We start from the raw sequence: 24,824 nt of genomic DNA, 5'->3' as shown, positions 1-24,824 counted from the left end.
TTCCTTATCGATGTTAATTAAGTTCTTCGAGCAAGAACAATCAGCGTTGAAACGACGACGTTTCTTCAAACGAAAGCAATTGCCCAGAATCAAATCCCCTCGACAAATTATTTCAGAAGTTTCTTATTAACCTTATCGTCTATTTTCAACGAATGAATGCTCATTTTTATGGTTGACGTGTTATTGTCATGGTATAATTACGTTAATTGTGATGTAAAAGGAAATCACTGGCGTTATTTACAAGTTTATGAATTTAATACAGGGATAGCTTGTGTATATTGTTTTTAATGTAGTGTAAACGATGATGTACAGTAATAATGTTGGAGATATTGATATTAGTATAGCAAATTTCCAATTCTTCAAATTTCCAAATTTCCAAATTTCCAGATTTCCAAATTTCTAAATTTCCAAACTTCCAAATTTCCAACTCTCCAATTTTCCAAACTTCCAAACTTCCAACTTTTCAAATTTCCAAATTTCCAAACTTCCCACTCTTCAAATTTTCAAATTTTCAAATTTCCAAGTTTCCAAACTTCCAAATTTCCAAATTTCCAAATTACCAACTCTTCAAATTTTCAAATTTCCAAATTTCTAAATTTTCAGATTTCCAAATTTCTAAATTTCCAAACTTCCAAATTTCCAACTCTTCAATTTTCCAAACTTCCAAACTTCCAACTTTTCAAATTTCCAAACTTCCAAACTTCCCACTCTTCAAATTTCCAAATTTCCAAGTTTCCAAGTTTCCAAATTTCCAAATTTCCAAATTACCAACTCTTCAAATTTTCAAATTTCCAAATTTCTAAATTTCCCAATTTCCAAATTTCCAAATATCCAAATTTCTAAATTTCCATACTCCCAAATTCCCAAATTTCTAATCTCCCAAATTCCCAAATTTTGAAATCCTCAAATCCCTGGATCCCTAAATCCTTAAATTCTCAAATTTCCAACTCCTGACTTCCTCATTTTCCAATGACTCCTTAAGCTTACTTAATCTAACCTAATCTAACCTTTTCCGACTGATTATGGTGGTCAGAGTCATAACACATAACCTAACCTAACATAACCTTTTCCCACTGATTATCGTTGTCAGTCATAACACATAACCTAACCTAGCATAACTTCTCCCAACTGATTATCGTTGCCAGAGTCATAACTCATATTTACAAAAAAAATTGAAAGAAAAATATGTAATATAAATTCTATTGAAAGTATTTCAAATAATTTCATCAAAAATAGTTTGTTTTTAATTTTGATGGAGTATAATATTTAAGAAGAAAGACTACCAGCATCATCTTATTCTTACAAGTCGAAAATATAGTGATTGTAATGAGTCTTATACCCGTGTTCAAACCACACCATGGAAAGCAGCTTAGCTTTTAATTGCTCTAAACCAGTCCGGCATAATTTCAGGATCTCTTGCCAACGTAATTCAGGCTTGGCAACTTCACCGGATGCAGTGATGGCTCTTTAACCGATTACGGAACAAGACTGATTCTTACTGAGTCCTTTATTTTTCGTATTAATAATATAATTAATAAATGTTAATAAAATTGGAGCAACTTAAAAGTGAAAGGCACTTAAATCTTATTTATTAAAAATATATCATTTTAATATTCACAGTAAAATTATTAAAAATGTCTTGGAAGCTCATGATTCATAGAGAGAGATATAAATAAAATTATTGATTATAACAGAAGTATATTGGAAGGCATTAAAATTAAAAATGATGCAAAATTTCAACTCGTAAGCTACAATTATAAAATTCATGAAAGGATATTATAATTGCAATCGTTGCAAATGTTAATAAAATTGTAGCAAATTATAATTGAGAGATAAATTTAATTTATTAAAAATATATTATAACTTCAATATTCACAATAAATTTATTAAAAATGCATTACAAGTTCGTAATTCACAGTACAAGTTATAACTGACGTAAAACCTACATTAAAATAAAAAAATTATTAATTATAACAAAATTAGAATTGTGGACATTAAAATAAAAAATAATAAAAAAATTCAACTTGTAAGGCAAAATTTTGTAATTCATAAAAAGATTTTGATTGAAGACTATAATTCATTGAAATTAAAATTAGAATCGATTAAATGTTATGACTAATGAATTATAATTTATAATATTCTTCTTCCTCCTCTTCATAAGTGTTTAACGTCGCATATTGTAATGTGTAAAATTATTATACATTTATTATAAATTCTAACTAGTATAAAAAATTATAATAAATTACAATTTCACAAATTGTAAATTACTGTTATGAAGAACATAAAATATATCAAAATATATAAAATATGTATATAGAATATAAATTGTATAAAATTGTATTAAATGATATAAAATGATATAAAATTATATAAAGTTGTATAAAATTGTATAAAATTGTATGAAATTGTATGAAATTGTATGAAATTATATAAAGTTGTATAATATTGTATAAAATTGTATAAAATAATATAAAATTATATAAAACTAGGGGCTGTGTAATATAAAATTATATAAAACTTCGCCCCCCCCCCCCCAATGCGCATCGCGCCTAGTCATAACGTAACGGTGTCACGCGTAACGCTGGCACGGTTTGGTTAAGTTAGGTTAGGTTAGGTTTAGGTGGGGTTATATCTGTCACGGTCCTATTGTACTCTATCATACTCTGTGTAGTATAAAATCATAACGTAACGGTGTCACACATAAAGCTGTCACGGTTAGGTTAGGTTAGGTTAGGTTAGTAAGTATGATAGTGTTACGCGTGACACAGTTACGTTATGATTTTATACTATAGAGTACAGTATGACCGTGACAGATGTAACCTAACCTAAACCTAACCTAACCTAACCTTGGCAGCGTCACGCGTGACACCGTTACGTTATGATTTTATATTATAAAGTATGATTGTATAAAATTGTATAAAATTGTATAAAATTGTATAAAATTGTATAAAATTGTATAAAATTGTATAAAATTGTATAAAATTATATAAAATTGTATAAAATTGTATAAAATTGTATAAAATTGTATAAAATTGTATAAAATTGTATAAAATTGTATAAAATTGTATAAAATTATATAAGATTGTATAAAATTGTATAAAATTGTATAAAATTGTACAAAATTGTATAAAATTATATAAAACTGTATAAAATTACATAAAATTACATAAAATTATGTAAAACTTAATATAACTCAAATTACAATTTTTCAAACCAGAAAATTATAAAAATAAACCTACCTATAAATTATCCAAAAAAAAAACATCGAACCTCAATATTTCAACACATTTTACTTGAAATAAAAATCTACCTACACAGTTTTAATTAAAATTCGATCGATCCCAATCGATACAATTAAACTTCACTTACTCCACCTTCAGTTTACTTAATCTAAATTCAAGTAACATAAAATTTATCGTAACAGGAAAGCAAAAGAATTGTTAATGAAGCCCATTCGGTCTTTAACGAGTGAACAATAGATTTTTCTGCGGAGAAATTATTGTAATTTATTTCCGTACTGTTCGTCTCGCGATATTTTGGACTCGTTTGACTGCTCGTTAATTTACACAGGGACCACCTGTTTTGCTCAGTAATGACTTTTTCGAGGGTTACTCGAGAAGACTGAATTTGAGTTGTCGGTCGAGTCCCTAGGGTGCCATATAAATCGATGGAGACCATTCGTCGATGTAACGGAAGTTTTACGATCAGTTTCCCCGAGATGCCGATCAAACTTCGGGTCGTGGTCAGGGTGATAATGATAATATCATTTGTTCCCTTCAATGGACATCGGAAATGGGAAATCAGGGACTGAACATGTGGACGTTTAATCTTTCGATGATAGAAATGATCGATAGGTTTTTTCTTGGAATTTATTTTTTATATAATATATCATTGAGAAGTACGTGTGACAAATTTTTAACTGAGAATGTACGTGAAATTTTGTATTTGGAAATTATTATATTTTTGAGTTTAGTTATTTTCAGAAATATCTGAATTTGTAAATTGTGATAGAGTAGTTTTGAATTTCTAAATTATTATGAGTATCATATTGCTTGATTAAAATCATTCACAAGTTTCTAAATTCTCAAATTTCAAAATTTCTGAATTTCTGAATTTCTGAATTTCTGAATTTCTGAATTTCTGAATTTCTGAATTTCTGAATTTCTGAATTTCTGAATTTCTGAATTTCTGAATTTCTGAATTTCTGAATTTCTGAATTTCTGAATTTCTGAATTTCTGAATTTCTGAATTTTTGAACTTCTGAATTTTTAAATTTTAAAATTCACAAATTTGTAAATTTTTTAATTTTAAAATTCATAGTCTTCAGATTTTGCAAATTTTCAAATGTCTAATTTTTGGAAATTTCTCAATTTTCAAATTTCAATATTTCCAAATCCTTGGTAATCCTTAAAATTACTATATTTTCAAGGTCATAAATAAAGTTCTCAAATTTCACAATTTTCAATTGCTAATTTCTCAAATTTTCGAATTCTAAAATCACCAGATCTTTACATCCTTAAATTCTCAAACCCTCAAATCCTCAAATTTCTAAGTTCTCCAATCGCCAAGTCTTCAAATCCCTTAATTCCTAAATTTCCACCTACTCAATACCCCAAATTCCTTAATTCCCAACTCGCTAAATACCCAACATCTAAAATCCTCAAATTTCTAAATTCGCAAATTCTCAAATTCCAAAATCTCTAAATTCTCAAACCTATAATTTCTAAATTCTCAAATCACCAGATCTTCAAATCCCTTAATTCCTAAATTTCCAACTTCTCAAATCCCCAAACTCCTTAATTCCCAACTCGCTAAATCCCCAACATCTAAAATCCTCAAATTCCTAAATTCGCAAATTCTGAAACCCAAAATTCCCTCAGATCCCTAAATTCTTAAATCCCCAAATCACCAAATTCCAAAATTCTTAAATCCTCAAATCCCCAAATCTCCACTTTACAAAATTCTGAAATTCTCAAATCCTCAAACTCTAGGTTCCAAAATTCTCAAATCCCCAAATTACCAAATTCCTAAATTCTCAAACTTACAAATCTTTGAAATCCTAAATCACCAGATATTCAGATCCTCAGACCCCCAAATCCCAAATTCCGAAGTCCTCAAATCCACAAATATTCACATCCCCAAATTCTCAAACTCCCAAATTCCCAAGTTCCCAACTCTCCAAATTCTCAAATTCTCATTCACCAGCCACCTAAACCCAAAATCTCCAGATCTTCATATCCTCAGACCCCCAAATCCCAAATTCCGAAATCCTCAAATCCACAAATATTCACATCCCCAAATCCTCAAACTCCCGAATTCCCAAGTTCCCAACTCCCCAAATCCCAAATCCTCCTTCACTAAACCCCAAAATTCCAAAACTCCGCATCCACCCAAAAAGCGTATCCCAACATTCGTACAAGTAAGTGTTCCTGAATAAGAGCGTCGAATAAAGTTAGCATCCACATGTTTGCGGCGTGCACGTGTTCCTTTGGTCGTAGGTAAGCTTTACAATCGCCGGCAGCTTCGTGCGCGGCACACGCGAGCACACCCCTCGAATCCGACCACCATAGCCCAGGGCTAAGAACGACATAGATAAAACCGAAGACAGGAGAGCTTTTGGCCGGCTTTGGAGAACCGTCGAGGTGTTTTAGCTTTCGACGCTGCACGTTGGCCCTCTCTCCAACCCTTAGAAACCACTTTTCTTCGTAGTTTAATCCCGGCTACAACCCCAACCCCGTTTCTTCTGTCCAGGTACCTACAGTCGAGCGTGTTTCAAGGAAGCAGGAATTCGCCGCTGCTTTCCTTTCAACGAACCAACGTTTTGCCCCTTTTGTACCCAGACCTCGAGAAACAGGTCTCCGACGTTTTACTTCGACTTCTTTCACCGATTTTTCCTTACTCTGCTCACAACAGAGCCATGTTTTCGCTGACGCGAGCCGCTGTTGTGGCCGCAGCGAGCTTTATTCCTCTCTTTCGGGCTCGTTGTTCGTTCCCGGTGAATTTACATCGTCACGAAACGCGAATTACGATCATTCAATGGGATGTGAAGGGAATATTTAATGGCTCTTTACTGGTTGGAAAAGGGTTGTTCCTTAAGGCGAAATCGCTTTATGACTCAGGGCGGGTTCGCTTTTTAAACTTGGGCAAGGGAGGGCGTAAATTGTTACTTGGGGTTTGTTTGCATCATTTTTTCCTCGAGTTTTATAAAACATCCAAACCCACATAAAGTTCCAAAACATCAGATTTTATAAATTTTCATATTTAACTTTGTGAAAAGTCGTTCGTTATGTAAATGTAGGTTTGTTATATTCAAACTGCAACGTTAACCCTTTGCACTCCTATGTCGAGTGTGGCTCGACAACACATTTCTCTTGGATCTTATAAATAATTCAGATAAATAGATTGGTTAAATATATATATTTTTATTTATTTACTATTTATAATAAATGAAAAATGTATTTGTCACGTACTTCGCACTGTTGCAATACATTTTACTGGGAACCCCTATCTTGATATATTTTTTGTAAATTAAGGAGTCGGTAGATAAAAGAAATTGAGGAGTGCAAAGGGTTAAGAGTTTGATTCGATGTTAGAAGCCAAGGTTCATATGTAAAACTACTATTGGAAGATTCATATGTGGATGACAGTGTCATGAGTCTGATTCAAGGTTAATATATAAAATTGTTGCTGAAAGAATCCATATGTGGATGACTAAGTGTAACGAATCTGATTTAATGTTGTGAGCCAATGTTCATATGTAAAATTATTCTGAAAGATCCATATGTGGATGACAAAGTGTTACGAGTCTCATTTGATGTTGTAAGTCAAAGTTAATATGTAAAACTGTTGTTGAGAGGGTGATCCATATGTGGATGACAAAGTGACATGAGTCTAACTTGATGTTATAAACCAAGGTTAATATATAAAATTATTGCTGAAAGAATCCATATATGGATGACTAAGTGTAACGAATCTGATTTAATGTTATAAGCCAATGTTCATATGTAAAATTATTGTTGAAAGATGCATATGTGGATGACCAAGTGTCATTCATTACATGTGGCTGACAAAGTACTATTCCTAAGTATTTAACTCTTTAAGTATTATAAGTATATTGATATTGTATTTTAAAAGATATTTTGTATGTATCTTATTTTTAGTAGCATATAAACCCCAGCTATTTAACATTAATAAAACTAGCTTTGTACTAAACTAGTGTTTATACTAAACCCTCTATAATTACATCTGTTCATAAACCACCTTAAGGAATTAAAGAGTGCAGTAAACGAAAAATACTGGACGTCCATCTTCAACGATACTTTATCCGTTGTTCGCACCTTTCATCCCCTTCGCCGGCGGAATTTAACCGGAAACGATCTCTCTCTCCTGTCGGGGATTCATTAGCAAGCGAAAACGCCGAAAAAAATGCTCTCAGCCGCCATCTGTTAGCGCTGTCCTCCTTCGGTGATTCTTCCGTGCAAGCATCGACCGACTAGCACATTGCAACCCCCTCGTTCTCTTTCGCCCTGAAACCCTCTGTGACAGTGGTGTACACACGCGGTATCCCTGGCCATTGTTTCTCGAGCGGCTATTCGCGTCGGGTTAATTAGTCCACGCTCCAGTTAGCGAAAATTGAATCCAAACGGCCGACCTACGACGGGCCCTTCGTTTACCGTGTATTTACGCTGTAAGCAGCCCGACCGCCGAAAACCTCGATCCCTATTCAGACTGATTTAGCTCTCGATACCGTCACTAATTAGTCGTTCAGTTTTACCCCAAAGAAACATTTTCAATTTCTTTTCGATCAGGAAGAACGTGGGATGTTGTAACCTTGCCTTACATTATCATCCACATATGACGCATTTATAGTTCAACTGTGATCATGAGTCTGATTCAATGTTATAAGTCAAGGTTCATATATAAAATTATTGCTGAAAGATTCATATGTGGATGACAAAGTGTCATGAGTCTGATTCAATGTTATAAGTCAAGGTTCATATGTAAAATTATTGCTGAAAGATTCATATGTGGATGACAAAGTCATGAGTCTGATTCTATGTTATAAGTCAAGGTACATATGTAAAATTATTGCTGAAAGATTCATATGTGGATGACAAAGTGTCATCAGTCTGATTCAGTGTTATAAGTCAAGGTTCACATGTAAAATTGTTGCTGAAAGATTCATATGTGGATGACAAAGTGTCATGAGTCTGATTCAGTGTTATAAGTCAAGGTTCACATGTAAAATTATTGCTGAAAGATTCATTTGTGGATGACAAAGTGTCATCAGTCTGATTCAATGTTACAAGTCAAGGTTCATATGTAAAATTATTGCTGAAAGGTTCATATGTGGATGACAAAGTGTCATAAGTCTGATTCAGTGTTATAAGTCAAGGTTCACATGTAAAATGGTTGCTGAAAGGTTCATATGTGGATGACAAAGTGTCATGAGTCCGATTCGATGTTATAAGTTGAGGTTCATATGTAAAGTTATTGCTGAAAGATTCATATGTGGATGACAAAGTGTCATGAGTCTGATTCAATGTTATAAGTTAAGGTTCATATGCAAAATTGTTGCTAAAAGATCCATATGTTTTAACTTTATTTTACTTTTTTTTAAAATTGCAGCTGTGATTAGTTATATCTGAATGACCTGATAGATATATTATAAAGCAAGGGGTCGATGATCACATCACAATTTTAGTACATATCTTACTGTGTGGAGAGTACCTTGTTTTCTGAGATGTCGGAGATTCTAGAATTTAGGAATTTGGAAATTTAGAACTACATAACTTTAGAAATCTAAAAATCTAAAAATCTAAAAATCTAAAAATCTAAAAATCTAAAAATCTAAAAATCTAAAAATCTAAAAATCTAAAAATCTAAAAATCTAAAAATCTAAAAATCTAAAAATCTAAAAATCTAAAAATCTAAAAATCTAAAAATCTAATAATCTAAAAATCTAAAAATCTAAAAACTTAGAAATCTAAAGATCCAGAAACCTAGAAACCTGAAAATCTAGAAACCCAAAAATCCACAAATCCAAAAACCCAGAGTCCTCGACCCAAGAATTCGCAAATTCCCATATAAATCCGTAGCACAGCAATTTCCGAACGACCCCACACAAATCCAGGCTGCCAAACTTGCCGATTACCCGAATCGCCCCTAAAATTACCCTCGAACAGCCCCTGGTAGCCCGTATGATCGCAGCACGGGACCCGTTCAAAGATACTGTGGAATTCGAACGAGCTATCCGAGGACTAATAACGCGCCTCGTATCGCATCGAAAGGGTCGGTGAAAAAAAGCGAGCTCGTTTTATCCGTCCATCGAGCCACGTTCCACGTATCGCATGCATTTAATTTCTTTTGTCCTAGCAGCCTCTCCCGTCGAGGCTCGATAGTGGCGGTAATTAAAGTTCCGATTCAAGACCATTCATATTTGTCATCGTTCCGCGAGGGGAGACGCGAACAGAGACAGAGAAAGAGAGAAAAAAAAAACGTCTCGATCGAGGGCCAGACTTTTCCATTGGATTTCAATTTTCGCATACCACGTCCACGTCGAGCACATTCGCGAATTAGTCAGCCGGCAGACAACGAGGAGCAAAGAGAGAGAAAGAGAGATGTGGCTGGCCGAAACGATATTATCGGTCTATTGAAAATCGAAAATCGAGAAGTATCGAACGATCGAGTTTGCGGTGAGACGTCCTGTGTCCGCGGCCTATCCCATTACAGACCGAGGGAAAAGAGGGAAAGGGAGGCCCTATATTGATCGGCAATCCATGAACGACGCGCGGATACGGGATGGCTGCTTTAATCGACGACTGCGAATGTTATTATTTCGATTCTCGTGAAAACCATCGATCCAGATCTGTTTTATGGAGATAGAAGCTTGTAAGCAGCCATTGTTGGGTGATGGATATCGATAGGCAATTATTAACACTACACTTAAGACTAAAAGCAGTCGGTCCTTGAAAAATATAGACAGAATATTTTGATATTTATTGGCTTATTACTGTTTTACAAATGGAATTCAATGTTATGGGACTATAACTAGGAGACAACTATAATAACACAGCTCGCTGGGGAGTTACGCACCCCAGACCACATGTGTGGCTTTCGCTTCCACCTAATTCGCAATCCTACTGGCTCAGGATGCAAATTTTAAAGGTTTGACATTTTTTCTAGGGTTTCCAGGTGATTTTAGGGGGGGTTGATTCTATGGACAAATGTCGTATCTCGCACCGTTTGGTCTGTGAATTTGTGTACATGTGTCAGTCAGTCAGATAATGGGAAGTTTTACAATTTTTTGATGATTTGACGATTCTGAGTTTTGGGTTTTGATGACGTAAGTTTTCCTGGAGTTTTCAGGTGATTTTAGAGATAGGGGGGTCTTTAGAGATAGATAGGGGGTCGATCCTATAGAAAAATGTAGTATCTCACACCATTTAGAATTTATATACGTATGTCAATCAATCAGTGCGAAGGGGGTTTTATAATAACAATGATAATACAATTAGACCCTTTCATATTTTCGTAACTGGTTCGCAGCATTCTGATGATCCTGCATACTTCTGATGTCAGTTTACTAAAATATGACAAGAGAAACATACAGGACGTATATATACGTCTCTCACACCCAAAGTTAAATTACACTGATAAGTTCATAATAATAACAAAATACAAGCTCAGCTATTCCCAATCAATGAATTACAACAAACAATTGTAGACCAATTTACTATAAGTTACAAGTCAATTTACTAAAACAATAAGCTACAAAAAAAATATAGAGGACGTATATACACAATTTTCGCAGGCAAATGGTTAAAAATAGTTAAGAAGAGGGTCACGGTTGAGTTACACGATTCTCAGTGGTATAGACGGTACAATAAATTGCCGAGAATGATGGTCGGCTTTATTGGATCAGCAGTGGCTGCACTCTGACAGATAACAACCAGGTGTATGCTTCATCCTCCGTGCACGTAGCGAGACACAGTGGCCTGTTAATTGTTCATTAATATCGCGGATATGCACGAGTGAATATTTGTCATCGGGATTAGTGGATGTCCTTAGTTGCTGACGTTCGATGCAGGCTAACCCTTTCGCTGTTAAACATCCTTAACGAACGATTCGTGCGTATAGTGGAGAAGAAACATGATATCCACGAGACATATTCGTAAAGGAAATACAGGAAAATATTTGTGCAAGGACAGTGTAAGGAAAAGGTTAGTTTAGATTTCTAGTAAGACGGAAGATAAATTTTTTGTTGGTGCATTTTTAGGAATTTTTAAGCATTTGATGATTTGTTGATGTGTTGAGAATTTGGGATACTTGGCGTGTGGGGATTTGGAGATTTAGGGATATGGGGATTTAGGTATATAGGGATTTAGGGATATGGGGTTTAGGGATATGGGGATTTAGGGATATGGGGATTTAGGGATATGGGGATTTAGGGATATGGGGATTTAGGGATATGGGGATTTAGGGATATGGGGATTTAGGGATATGGGGATTTAGGGATATGGGGATTTAGGGATACGGGATTAAGAATTTGGGAATCTAGAAGATCTGGGAATTTGGGGATATAAGGATTTGAGGATAATGAGGATTTGTGGATTTGAGAATTTGGGGATTTGAGGATTTGGAGATTTGGGGATTTGGGGATTTGGGGATTTGGGGATTTGGAGATGTGGGGACTTGGAGATCTGAGAATTTGGGATATAGGGATTTGAGGATAATGAGGATTTGTGGATTTGAGGATTTGGGGATTTGAGGATTTGGAGATTTGGGGATTTGGGGATTTGGGGATTTGGGGACTTGGAGATCTAGGGATTTGAGGATAATAAGTGGAGATCTAGGGATTTGGAGATCTAGAGATTTAGGAATCTAGGGACTTGTGGATTTAGAGACCTGGAGATCTAGAAATTTGGAGATTTAGGGATTTGAGAATCTAGGGACTTGGGAATCTAGGAATGTGGAGATCTAGGGATTTAGTGATCTAGAGATTTAGGGTCTAGGGACTTATGGATCTAGAAATGTGGAGATCTAAAGATTTGAAGATCTTGCGATTTGAGAATCTAAGGACTTGAAGATCTAGGAATTTGAGAATGTAAGTATTTAGGGATAATAAGGACTTGATCATCTAGCAAGATATTCTATATACAATACTTAAAAACCGTATACAGGCAGATTTTGCTATTTCATTTATAAAATTTCCTCACAAACAAAAGTATACAAGAACTTCTTTTTAATAAAATTTTAAAGTAATAAAATCGTTTCTAAATCTTGAAAAATTTTTATTCACCATAAAAATGCAATAAACTATTATTTATTACCAGATGAAGTTTTTACACCAAAATAGTGTTATTCTATTATTAACACAAAAATGTAAAAGAAAAGAAAAAGCTGTTGGAAAAGAAAATATACTAGAGTCTCAATAGTGGCTTGAAAAGAGGGTGATTTATGTTTACTCGAGCTCACTCAATTTCCCGAAGGAAATAAGTTTAGTTGGTACACCTGCAAACGGCTAAAATATACGGATCGCTTCATGGTAGCCTTTAAAATCGAACAACCATAAATTCCCATGGTGGATTACCGGCTTCTATCAAGATCGACGCAAAGAATAAAATCAACGCGTATTAATAAGAATATACGTCTTTTTTCTTGTGAAAGAAAAATTATATTAAATTTTTCTGGGGTGCTTTTTTTATCAAGTTAGTGAGACAATCTCAGTATTGAGATTATTATTTTTTATTGGTAGAATTTTTAAGTGTTTGATGATTTGTTGATGTGTTGAGAATTTGGGACTTTTGGGGTGTGGAGATTTGGAGATCTAGAGATTTGGAGATTTAGGGATTTGGAGATCTGGGAATCTAGGATTATTCTAGTAATAAAATGGTGTCAGTTAAATTCTAAAATTGTTAAGCGTATGAGAGGAGTATAATATTGATATATGTTGAGGAAAAATAATATTGATATGTGTAACCATTGGTTGTCAAATTTAATCTCTTCATCGGACATGATGAGTTAAATATTCAGCTGATAAATTTTCAATAAATAGTACAATATTTATTAATCAACCTTGTTGACTGTGACATAAGTTTTTATATATTTATTAACCATTTGCTTATATTTTTATCAACCCTTTAACTTTGATACAAATAAGCTAAATATTACATTTGTAGTATATTTATAATATTAATAGTATACTACAAAATTTGTGTACTTCATCAAACATAAATGATTTCCAAAATAATTCTGAAATTGCAAATTTTATTATCAAATTTTTTCTTGCATTATATTTTTATACCTTACGTTAGTAAAATGTTTCAAATTTGCGACGTCAGACGTATGTATAATTGTTTCTCAGCCGGTTAACTACGGAATTTAATTTCAAAAATTCCTCGGGGGATGCGTAATTAAAATCAAGCAACGACGAGTATATACGTCGAACATAGGCATACCACTATAAATTTTACTCAAAATGTGAAATGTTCGAAGGAGACGTTAATTTGATTTAATATAACTTTAATATTAATATTGATTAATACTTGCTAGTTGATTTAGTACAATTTAAAATAAATATCTTTTAAATTATATTAATATTGAAATACGACGTTTAAACAAAGTGGAACATACAGCAACGATTAATAACAGAAATATAATAATTTTAACAAAATTCATGAAATTTATTACTTGAAACGTTTTAAAAAATTAGAAATTGCTTCCAAGAGTTAACCTATAATTTTCTCAGCACTTGTGTCATTTATACAACGTTGAGAGAACTAAAGAATTATTTCTACAACGTTGAGAGGACTAAAGAAAATTCAACACATAAAAATTATTATTAAATAGAAAATATAACAAGTAAAATATTAAAAATATTTTAAATTGAAAAATTCTGCATCATGCAATATCCAAAATGCAATTGGAATAAAAATACAAGTGCTCCACATTCAAATTGCAAGCAATAAAAGTGTGCGTCACAAGTGCGTCACGAGCGCGTCACGGTATAACAAGAGTTTAAGCTACCCCCAATACTCGTCGTAAAAACGTAGAAATAATTCGTAAATCAAACACTAAGGTAGACGTTGAGGTCTTAAATACATGGTAAAAGGTACGAAATTGCTGGTCCTTGAATCTCGTTGAAAGGACAGCTCGTAAACGAGTAGATTCGAGCGGTTAGCTCGCAGTCAAAGACGAAGGGTGACTTTGCTAAGAGGACGATGGGGTAGCTGGGTGACATAATAGCTTACTCAGGATCCACTTGTGGTCAGTAATCGGATTGACAGAACCGACGGGTCTGCTATGATCGACGTATGTTGAATCACGATTTCCTCGATGCTTTCAATTCATTGAAAAATCCATCTTTTTTTATTATTGAAAAATTCATTTTTTTTTTCATTGACAAAATTAAATTTTTTTTTTTCGTTGAAAAATTCGCTCTTTTTCGTTTAAAAACTCATTTTCTTTTTTCGATGAAATATCGTTCACTGGAAAAATTCATTTTGTTGCATTGAACAATTTTTTAATCGTTATCGATGTATCGTATGCTTAGTTTTTTAATCCTCGAATAATTGTGCACTACTCTCTAAATTAATATTTTAGGTTTAAAATTAAATTTAGAATTTTGAATACACAAGTTTAGTTTTTTCACCCTTAAGTAACATTGTACTATTTTTGAACATACATATTTTTAATTTGAAAAATTATATATTTTCAATCATACTCAAAGAACAAAATATGAACTGTCAATTCATAAAATATAAAATATATTTTTCCACCAGTTTCTCTCATAATGGTACGCGAAACAATCGGTGCAATCTGATCCTATTAGCCAGATACGTCCGTGTAGACAAAAGTATTGATCACCGATGAGTTTGACGGGCTTTCGACAGAGTTTCTCTCTCTCTCGCACAGTTCTCTCTCTCTATTCGCAGAACCTGAGCATTGAAATTCTCGACGCTGCATATTAATGTAGGCGCATAAATCCCGTCGCTAACCGCCCTCTTAGTTTACGGAGTGTCTCTCCCTCTTCGTCTTCGCTCGACCCTCGAACAGGAGGAAACCTGCCCTCTCCTCGATCGCTTCTTCGACGGATAATCGGGGTTTGAATAGCCGAAACTCTCCCATCTGAAGGATTCTCCCCGAGAAACCTCAGCTTTGTTTCCCTTCCATCCGTGAAATGGCACGCTGACGTTTTCCGAGATATCTCCTTAGAATTTCGAATCTCTTTCTTCGGTTTCTTTCCTGGAGAATTCGATATTTAACTGCTCAGTAACTTTGGGAATTAGCGGCCATTTGGAATCTGGCTATTTTATTAAAAAGCTTTTACTGTTGCAGTATGGTCACTTTTTTATGGGCACATTTTTTTTAATTACTTCAATTTTATTACAATTTTATTGCAGATTGTAGTACACAGTTTACTGTGTATAGAACATTTTATGTCTTCAAAATTTTATCAAATGTGAAGATGTGTATCAATAAAATTTTTAGATACGATACCAAAGTGAGACAATTGTATTTAATATCATATTGTAAAATATTTAATATAATAATAATACTTGTAGGAGATTGGAAAAATAATTCAAGTGCATTTTTAATATTTAATTCTCTTAAAAGAGCAAGATTCTAAAAATCACAATTGAACAAACAAAAAGTACAAAATGTTATTAAATCAATTAACTAACCAAATTCAAGTGCATTCTTAATATTTAATTCTCTTAAAAGAGCAAGATTCTAAAAATCACAATTGAATAAACAAAAAGTACAAAATGTTATTAAATCAATTAACTAACCTTTCATGTCACCAAATTCAAGTGTATTCTTAATATTTAATTCTCTTATAAGAGCAAGATTCTAAAAATCACAATTGAATAAACAAAAAGTACAAAATATTATTAAATCAATTAACTAACTTTTCATGTCACCAAATTCAAGTTCATTCTAAATATTCAATTCTCTTAAAAGAGCAAGTTTCTATAAATCACAATTGAATAAACAAAAAGTACAAAATGTTATTAAATCAATTAACTACCCTTTCACGTGACTAAATTCAAGTGTATTCTTAATATTTAATTCTCTTATAAGAGCAAGCTTCTAAAAATCACAATTGAATAAACAAAAAGTACAAAATGTTATTAAATCAATTAACTACCCTTTCATGTGACCAAATTCAAGTGCATTCTTAATATTTAGTGCTCTTAGAAGAGCAAGTTTATAAAAATCACAATTCAATAAACAAAAAGTACAAAATATTATTAAATCAATTAACTACCCTTTCACGTGACCAAATTCAAGTGTATTCTTAATATTTAATTCTCTTATAAGAGCAAGTTTCTAAAAATCACAATTGAATAAACAAAAAGTACAAAATGTTATTAAATCAATTAACTACCCTTTCATGTGACCAAATTCAAGTTCATTCTTAATATTTAGTGCTCTTAGAAGAGCAAGTTTCTAAAAATCACAATTCAATAAACAAAAAGTACAAAATGTTATTGAATCAATTAACTACCCTTTCATGTGACCAAATTCAAGTGCATTCTTAATATTTAATTCTCTTAATAATGCAAGTTTCTAAGAAAATTCAATAAACAAAAAATACAAAACATTAAATCAATTAACTACCCCTTTACTAATTTGTCAGAATTTCGATCATTTTACTGAAGAGATAAGTTCCATAGAAAATTACACGTCGGAAGGAAATTAATCAGAGTATTGACAAGGGTGATGTGGTCGTCAAAGAGTAAGCGAATGGATTCAAAGTTATCGTTTGAACACGAAAAGCATCCACCCTTCGTTTATATCAGAAACACCAGTCCAGAAATTCATTTGCACGCTCGCGAATCGATTTACCTTCTCATTAGTTTCAACGAAAGCTTTCGCTCGCTTAAGCGCGAGAACGAAAACAATTTAGCCGTCTGCTGGTTGACGTGCAATTAGAGCTTCTAATCAAGCTATCAATGAATAATACCGTCGGCGATTTGGTCGCTCGTTGGAAGTCGAACTCGTTAAAATAGAGGCCGTCGAACGAGTCGATTTCAATTAAAACGAAAATGTAGCTGAAAGCATTCTTTATAGTTTCACAATGCGCTTCGATTATTAACTGGTTTAATTTTGTTTAATAGGGTGGAGTTTCATTATGTATGTATTAGAGTCTGATTAATTACACAAATTATAGCTGAATTGATAATAAGAGGAAGGGCTATTGACTTCCGATTTTTGGATGTCAAATATAGAAACATGACAGGTTTTAAATTTATAAATTATGAAAGTGTGATATGAGAAAATAATAGATCTTTTTAAGGTGCAATATGTTGTAAATTTTCGTCCTTAATCTGTATGTTCGGATTATATATTTCAGTAAAAACATATGGCGCACAACTGCTTAGAGCGGTAAAACAGAACAAGGCACACAAGACGCAGCCTGCGGCAAACTTCATGTATCACTTCTACACGCACGCATGCATACTGTCATGCGTTGACAAATCACAATATAAATTGTATTTCTAAAATCATGAACTTGCGGTTTTCGAAACTTGTCAATTTATGAATTCGTAAATTAAACTTGCAGCTTATTAAATTTTTGGATATTTGAAACTGCAATTTCGTAAATGGTCAAGTGTAAAAAGTCTTCTAAAATCTGAAGATATCAAAATTCAAAAATCTAAAAGTTCCCAAATCATAGAATTTTAAAACTCAAAAATTCTCAAACCTCAAAATCTATCAATTCCAAAATTCAAAAGATCTCAAAAATCCAAAAGTTTACAGATTCAAAAAACTCCAAATCCACAGATTTAAAAATTTCACAATCCAAGAGTCCCTAGATTCCAAAATCTTCTAAAAAAATTCCCAGAACTAAAGATTCAAAAATTTCAAAATCCAAAGGACCCTAGATCTCAAAATTGTCAAAAAATCTCTAATTTCAAAGACTCAAAAATTTCAAAATCTAAAAGTCCCTAAATCCAAAAATTCCCAGATTTTGTGATTCAAAAATTTCTAAAGCCAAAAATCACTGAATCCCAAAACTGTAAAAATATCTGTAAATCCAAAGATGCAAAAATCTCAAAATTCAAAATTCCCTAGATTCAAAAAACCCCAAATCCAAAGATGCAAAAATCTCCAAATGCAAAAATCCCTAGATTCCAAATACAAAGATTCGAAAATCCAAAAGTCTCCAGATTCAAAAATTCAAAAGCCCCTAAATTCAAAAATGTCCAAATCCAAGAATGCAAAAATCCCTAGATTCAAAAATGCCCAAATCCAAGAATGCAAAAGTCCCTAGATCCCTAAATCTCCGGATCCAAAAATCTCCAAATCCAAAGATTCAAAAATCTTAAAATCCAAAAGTCTCTAGATCTCAAAATTGACCAATGAAAACCAGTAAAAAAATCCGCTAATCTCCCGTTTCTTACGTCTGCAAATTTTGAAATACCAACAGTTCTTAAGTTCTTTAAACTTCAATATTTTTAAATTTCAAATTTTCTTAAATTCCGCAAATTTCATAAATTTCTCAAATCTCTCAAATTTCTCAAATTTCTCAAATTTCTTAAATTTCTCTATTTTTTCAAGTTTCTCAAGTTTCTCAAATTTTTCAAATTTCCCAAATTTCCCAAATTTCTCAAATTTCTCAAATTTCTCAAATTTCTCAAATTTCTCAAATTTCTCAAACTTCTCAAATTTCTCAAGTTCCTCAAATTTCTCAAATTTCTCAAATTCCTCTTCCAATTTCCCCAAATTCCGAAATCGTCAAACTATCACCCACAAGACGCGTATAATCAAGGAAGATCTAGACGCAAGTCTGTCCAAATACGAAGAAAATTGAAATTCGTCCATACAGTCCGGTTAAAATATGCGAAACGAGAGACGAAGCAACGACACAGAACGAAATCCACGTGATCTGATCAGAGAACGATCGAAATCGAGGCTCGGTTTAACGTTTGAACAGAATATTCGAATCAGAACCGTGCAAATAAGCCGTAATTCCAGAAATGCTGGTTCTTCGAGGGAAAGGACCTTTGGTAGGCGGTAATCCGATGCCGTCGGAAATTCGTCGATCTGGGAAACGCGAAACCTAACCGAGATTTGTTTGTACACGCTATACAACACGAATTCGCCCGTAGGTAATTTAGATTTCGTTCGTGGATATTCCGATTTGCCCGCGGCCATGTTAAAACGATTCAATGAATCCCTCGGGAATTATTCGCCTGCCAAAAAATTGATTGGAAATTGGACAATTACATTTCTCTTACCGACGAAGATCAATTTCATTCGCCAGACGTTTTCATAGATTTACACATCTTTATGGTTTCACTCATTTCTTGATTACAAATTTTTTAACATTTTAAATGTTTTGCTTGTTTAAAATTTTCAGTTGAAAAATTTATACTTTTACAAATTTATAAACATTCAAGTTTCACATTTTCAAATGTATGAATTTTTGAATGTTCAAATTCATTGCTTCAATATCCTAAATTCTTAAACTTATAACATCATAAATGTTCTATCTTTTGAACATTTTAGATTTGACATTAATATCCTTGTAACATCCTAATGATAAAATTGAACATCCTTACGAATATAGTAATAATTGTAAGACAGAAATTTTTGAAGGAAATCATTCATGACACACCAGGTGCGTCAGACTTTAAGAAATTAATCAAAGCCTGAAATATTGATTTCTCAAAATTCTTGAAAGGTAAGGACTGACGTGTAATAAATAGTAGCAGACCAAAGAACTGAAAAATCGTGACTTTTCCTCGTCGAATCGTAGGTCGATCGTTGTTAATTGTCGTCGACGGGAAACCGTACGTCGCGCACCGATATCAACGTCACTTTCAGTTCCGTTTCCGATATCGACTTACCAGCTTTCCAACTTTGCGAATTCCTACAGTCGACTATTCCGATTGACCCTATAAACCGTTCGAGCGAAAGAATACGTTTCACGGTGATTTCCAGCCGGATTTGCATATCGAATGGGAAACTTCGCAAAGTGTTCGAGTAACGAACGTTAAATTCGAAACACCTCGATCGATAGAATTTCGGAAATGAAACGACGCGTGGCGAGAACGTGGTTTGATGATTCATGTACTCACAAAGAGAAGTTGGTTGATCCACAAAACGTTTACCGCAACCGGAAATCTCAGCTGAACCTCGGATTACGACTGCTTCCTCCAGCGACGACCATGGAAATGATCTTGCGAATCGTGTGCACAAATCTGGAAAATATATTTCAACATTGTTAATCTATGAGAAGTAGAACTTTCTTGGGTTTAAACTCGAATATTGTGAAAGAAAATTTTAGATTTTAAGTCTGTTGCGGATTGAAGAGATAAGCGATCAAAGAAGAAATAAATACGAAAAGGATGTAATATGTAAAAGATATATCGTATTTGGAGAATGTATTTATATTTGACTATGAATTAAATATGGAGTTTGAAGTATGGACGTTTGGACCTTTATGAAGGTTTCAACTTCCACAAAAATTAAGTTAGGATTATTTAAGAAAGTTAATAAAATTTGATTTGCTTTTAGTATCTCTCTTTGAACAAGTATACAGGGTGGCTCATTACATTTTACCGTCTAGATTTGCGTCTTTATTATTACTCATAGGAAACAATGTTTCAGATGAAGTTGATTGGTTTTGAGAGGGGCATGGTGGTATATTTTTTTGTAGGTGGACGTGTGAAGGTCATTAATGTTTTTTTAAATGGAATCATATATTTTTTATTGCATCAGTTGATACTCCTTCATATTCTTTACAAAAAAGTATTAATCTATTTATGTAAAAAAATCATTAGTTTAGGAGATATTTTAATTCTAACTTGTTAGGAAATCGTGACTTTCTGGTCAATATTATGAATTGCTCTAAATGAACAGCAAATGTTCTTCTACATGCTTTGAGAGGTCACGTATCACCCAACGAATTGTGAGTTTTTGTTATTTTTTTGTTACGCAGTAACAGTGAAATTTTGTATCTGTTACGTCTCTAATATGATGAATACGACGATACGGTGAATTATCATTTCATAATGAAGTATTCTAAAGAAGAAAAAGTAGACATGTTTTCAGTTTGAAGCTCGGAAAAGTGCTATACATGCAGAAAGATTATACACTATGGAATGTTAGTAAGTCATTAATTTCTCGATTCAGAAAGTGCTTTGATGCAAATGGTCGCCACATTGAACCTTGTCTGTAAATAGACATTAAAATTTAAATATCTCCTAAACTACTGATTTTTTCACATAAATAGATTAATACTTTTTTGTAAAGAATATGAAGGAGTATCAGCTGATGCAATAAAAAATATATGATTCCATTTAAAAAACATTAACGACCTTCATATGTCCTTTACACGTCCACCTACAAAAAAAATATACCACCATATGCCCCTCTCAAAACCATTCATCTGAAACATTGTTTGCTACGAGTAATAATAATGACGCAAATCTAGATGGTAAAATGTGGTGAGCGACCCTGTATATTATCCTAATTTTCTTATCTATGAACGGTGCATGAATTCGTGTATTTAAAATTTTGAGTCCAGATCAGAATCAAGAAGTGTCCGCACGATCGATAAAGCGTAACGAGGGATTAATATTAAAAACCTTGGGCTTCGCTTCTAAATCGCGAGGGTCACGGACCACGGTCCGTTTTCATTGAGATTTATGGGGGTTGAGGAGGAGCGTATATAGAATCGTTTCACCGTTCGTTAAAGTCGAAACTAAATCAGATTGGCCCCGTGTAACTCGTTGCAGCCCACGAGAGTTCTGGTTGACCCGTTTCTTTGGAAAATGTCCCGCCTGTATCCATGAATTTTCATTTACCGGTTAATTCGGACCCGCCATACATCGTCGCCTTTCACGTGCTAATTTCAAAGTTCGCCCATGAAAATTGCTTGAATTTGCTCAATGAGCGAAGATCGTGATATGAATAGTGTGCTCGTGTTAATATATCTACTCCTCGCTGTATAAAGCTTTCCTATTCATGTATCGTTTTAGAAAATATTATTCAAAACAAGACGCACGAAAATTGCGATACGTATTTAAAATTTTAGTTTATTGTATTATTTTTTATATAACAGTATCTTTATTTATTATATTACATTAGTTGTATTGTTAATACACATTAAATGGTACGAAGTGGTGTTCGTTCAAATAAATATATTTTTTATTTAAAGAAATATATTTTTAATTTTTCATGTGTAGGAAATAGATGATATAGTTTTTGTTGTGTAATTAGTGTAAAATATTATGAGGAAGTTTGCCAAAGTTATGGAGAATTATTACCCTAACTAGGTATCTTAATTTTGCCCTCAGTTCTAACAGTACATGTTACTGTACATATATCCTCATATGTGTACTAACCTAATATAACATGTACTAACAATACATCCTCAGTATCCTAACAGCTCTCCCTATACGTATAATTACAATAATAATATACAAAGTAATTCGCAATTAGTGAAATAATAAGACAAGTGATAGGTTCATATGGAAATTAAATATCACACATGAGTGACATAGTAGCGAAAGCATTAAGCAATCCTGACAAACGCATTTCGCGTAATCCCAGATTCAACAGCGAAATATATCGTGGGAACATCATCCAGACAACTTTCTTTCAGCCGTTGGATTCCCGAATGTACATTTTCGCGTAGTTGAAACAGGCCGGGTGTAAAAGGCGATATTAAATTCACGCCGTCGGCAGACGTGGAGCCAATTCCGAAAAATTATGCCGCAAGAAATATGCGACGACAGAGGGGCGAAAAGCTCGATTAAACGAACCAACCCCTCCTCCCTTATACCCGGTTACGTTGCACCGGGTTCAGCCAGATTAGAAGGAAATTACATCGTAATTGAGCGGGAGATTAATTTTTACGCGAGCGCGTCCCGACACCACCTCTTGATACAGCTTGAAAATTTAATCCGGGATTCCTTCGAGTAGGACACTTCATATTTCTTCGAATAACTGCACCTTGTTTCGTGCGGATGCTCATTTAGAGATCTGTGCACCATGCGAAATAATTAGATATGCATTATATCGAGTTATAGGATATAATAAATTTATGTCTGAATTTATATCAATTTGTACAATCAGAAATTGTTTGAAAAGTCCATATGACATATGATTCTAGCTTTGACGTGTTAGCTCACGAGGGATGAAATGTATGTCTGACATATTTAAATTAAAACGTCAAAATGTATGTATATGTTTAAGTTAAAATGTCGACATGTAAGTATAATATATGTAAGTTGAAACATTGACATGTAAATGTATTCAGCAATCTTGAACTATAATCATAATATTCAACCTGACTCCAGGAAGATTTCATCACATTTCAATATGCAATCAAATCACTAGAAGTTAAATAACTGTAAAATAAGTAGAATTCACACACGATTTAAAAGTGACCCAGTATCGAAATTTTCCAAGTTCAAAGATCGTTTCCACCCCTGTATCGGTCACCGTTAAACCGCGATTGTTATGAACGTTCGCTGTGTTTCGATTAATCCGCGAGCGATAATTATCTCCTTTGGATCTTCGGGAAGCCGTTCATCCGCGGGTAATTAATGAAACGCGGCCGTAACATCGACATTGGGAAAAATTCGCGGATATTGTTCGGGTGCTGTGAACTCTATTCCGCGAGGAGGGTGAAACGGGGTCGCCAAGACAATGCCATCTAGCTCGTACACACAGTGATAAGGGACAGACAAACTCTGGCTTAACAAACTGGAGCGACCGGCTGTCTGTTTCACGGTCGAGAGTAGGAAAATAATGGAAGAGAAAAATTGCTGGGTGAACGTGAAATTGCACGGTTAAAAAACCGGGGTGAGAGTTGTTTGAACGGTGCTTCGACGACGCGAATGTATATCGATGGTGAAATCTTTCTGTAGTTGAATTTTTATTTTTACGATTTCCGGTGGAAGGAATGACGAGATGGAAACTAGTTTCGTCGATAATCTTAACCCTTTGTTGCATGACTTTTAAATTAATTGGGGATAGGACATTTTTTGGAGACTGTAGCTCGATCAGGAAATGTTGAATTTTGTTATTTAACTGTTTACTGCGGTAGAGATGTGTAAATCTTGACGTATGTTAACATGTGTGTTACGCGTCTGTTATTAATATCAGTGTAATTAATATCATAAATCAGTGCATAATTATTACTATATTTAGTGCAATAATTTGTTAATAATCGTTCATTGTTAATTATGTTAATTGTGTTAATAACTGTCATATGCCGCACGGTTATTTAATTCATAAGTATACGGACGCGAAAACATCTAACGTTTATCTACTTAAAGTGAGGATACCTAGCGCTTAACTATTTAACGTGAGGTTATTTAACGCGGGTATTCATCTATTGGGTGCACTGCTGCTTAATAGGGGTATCAGTGCGTAGTAATACCGACGCGTGGTTATTTAACCCAGAAGTATACGAACGCGCGAATATCTGAGGCTTAAATATTTGGCGTGAGGATACCTAGCTTAAGTATTTAACGTGCGGTTATTTACCTATTGAGCGCTCTGCTGTTTCATAGAGGTATCAGTGCGTAATAATACCAATGAGTTGTTATTTAATTCAGAAGAACACAAACGCGAGAATATCTAACGCTTAACTATTTAACGTGAGGATACCTAGCGCTTAATTATTTAACGTGCGGTTATTTAACGCGGTTATTTAACTATTAAGTGCACTGCTATCTCATAGGGGTATTAGTGCGTAATAATACCAGTGAGTGGTTATTTAATGCAGAAGAACACAAACGCGAGAACATCTAACGCTTAACTATTTAACGTGAGGATACCTAGCGCTTAACTAT

The 24,824-nt window shown here is 33.7% G+C and overlaps 1 protein-coding gene across 3 annotated transcripts in view; it reads right to left on the bottom strand.

The window, feature by feature from the left end:
- Positions 1 to 24,824, bottom strand: part of mub (poly(rC)-binding protein mub) — a 187,129-nt gene that overhangs the window by 136,599 nt on the left and 25,706 nt on the right. For all 3 annotated transcript variants that reach the window (XM_076539094.1, XM_076539093.1, XM_076539095.1), the window contains exon 2: positions 20,094 to 20,216. The gene's annotated coding sequence lies outside the window, so the exon portion shown is untranslated. The remainder of the gene's footprint in view (positions 1 to 20,093; positions 20,217 to 24,824) is intronic.

Source organism: Megachile rotundata, chromosome 13 (genome assembly GCF_050947335.1).
Source record: "Megachile rotundata isolate GNS110a chromosome 13, iyMegRotu1, whole genome shotgun sequence".
Taxonomy (NCBI): domain Eukaryota; kingdom Metazoa; phylum Arthropoda; class Insecta; order Hymenoptera; family Megachilidae; genus Megachile; species Megachile rotundata.
This window is presented reverse-complemented; position numbering and strand designations above follow the sequence as displayed.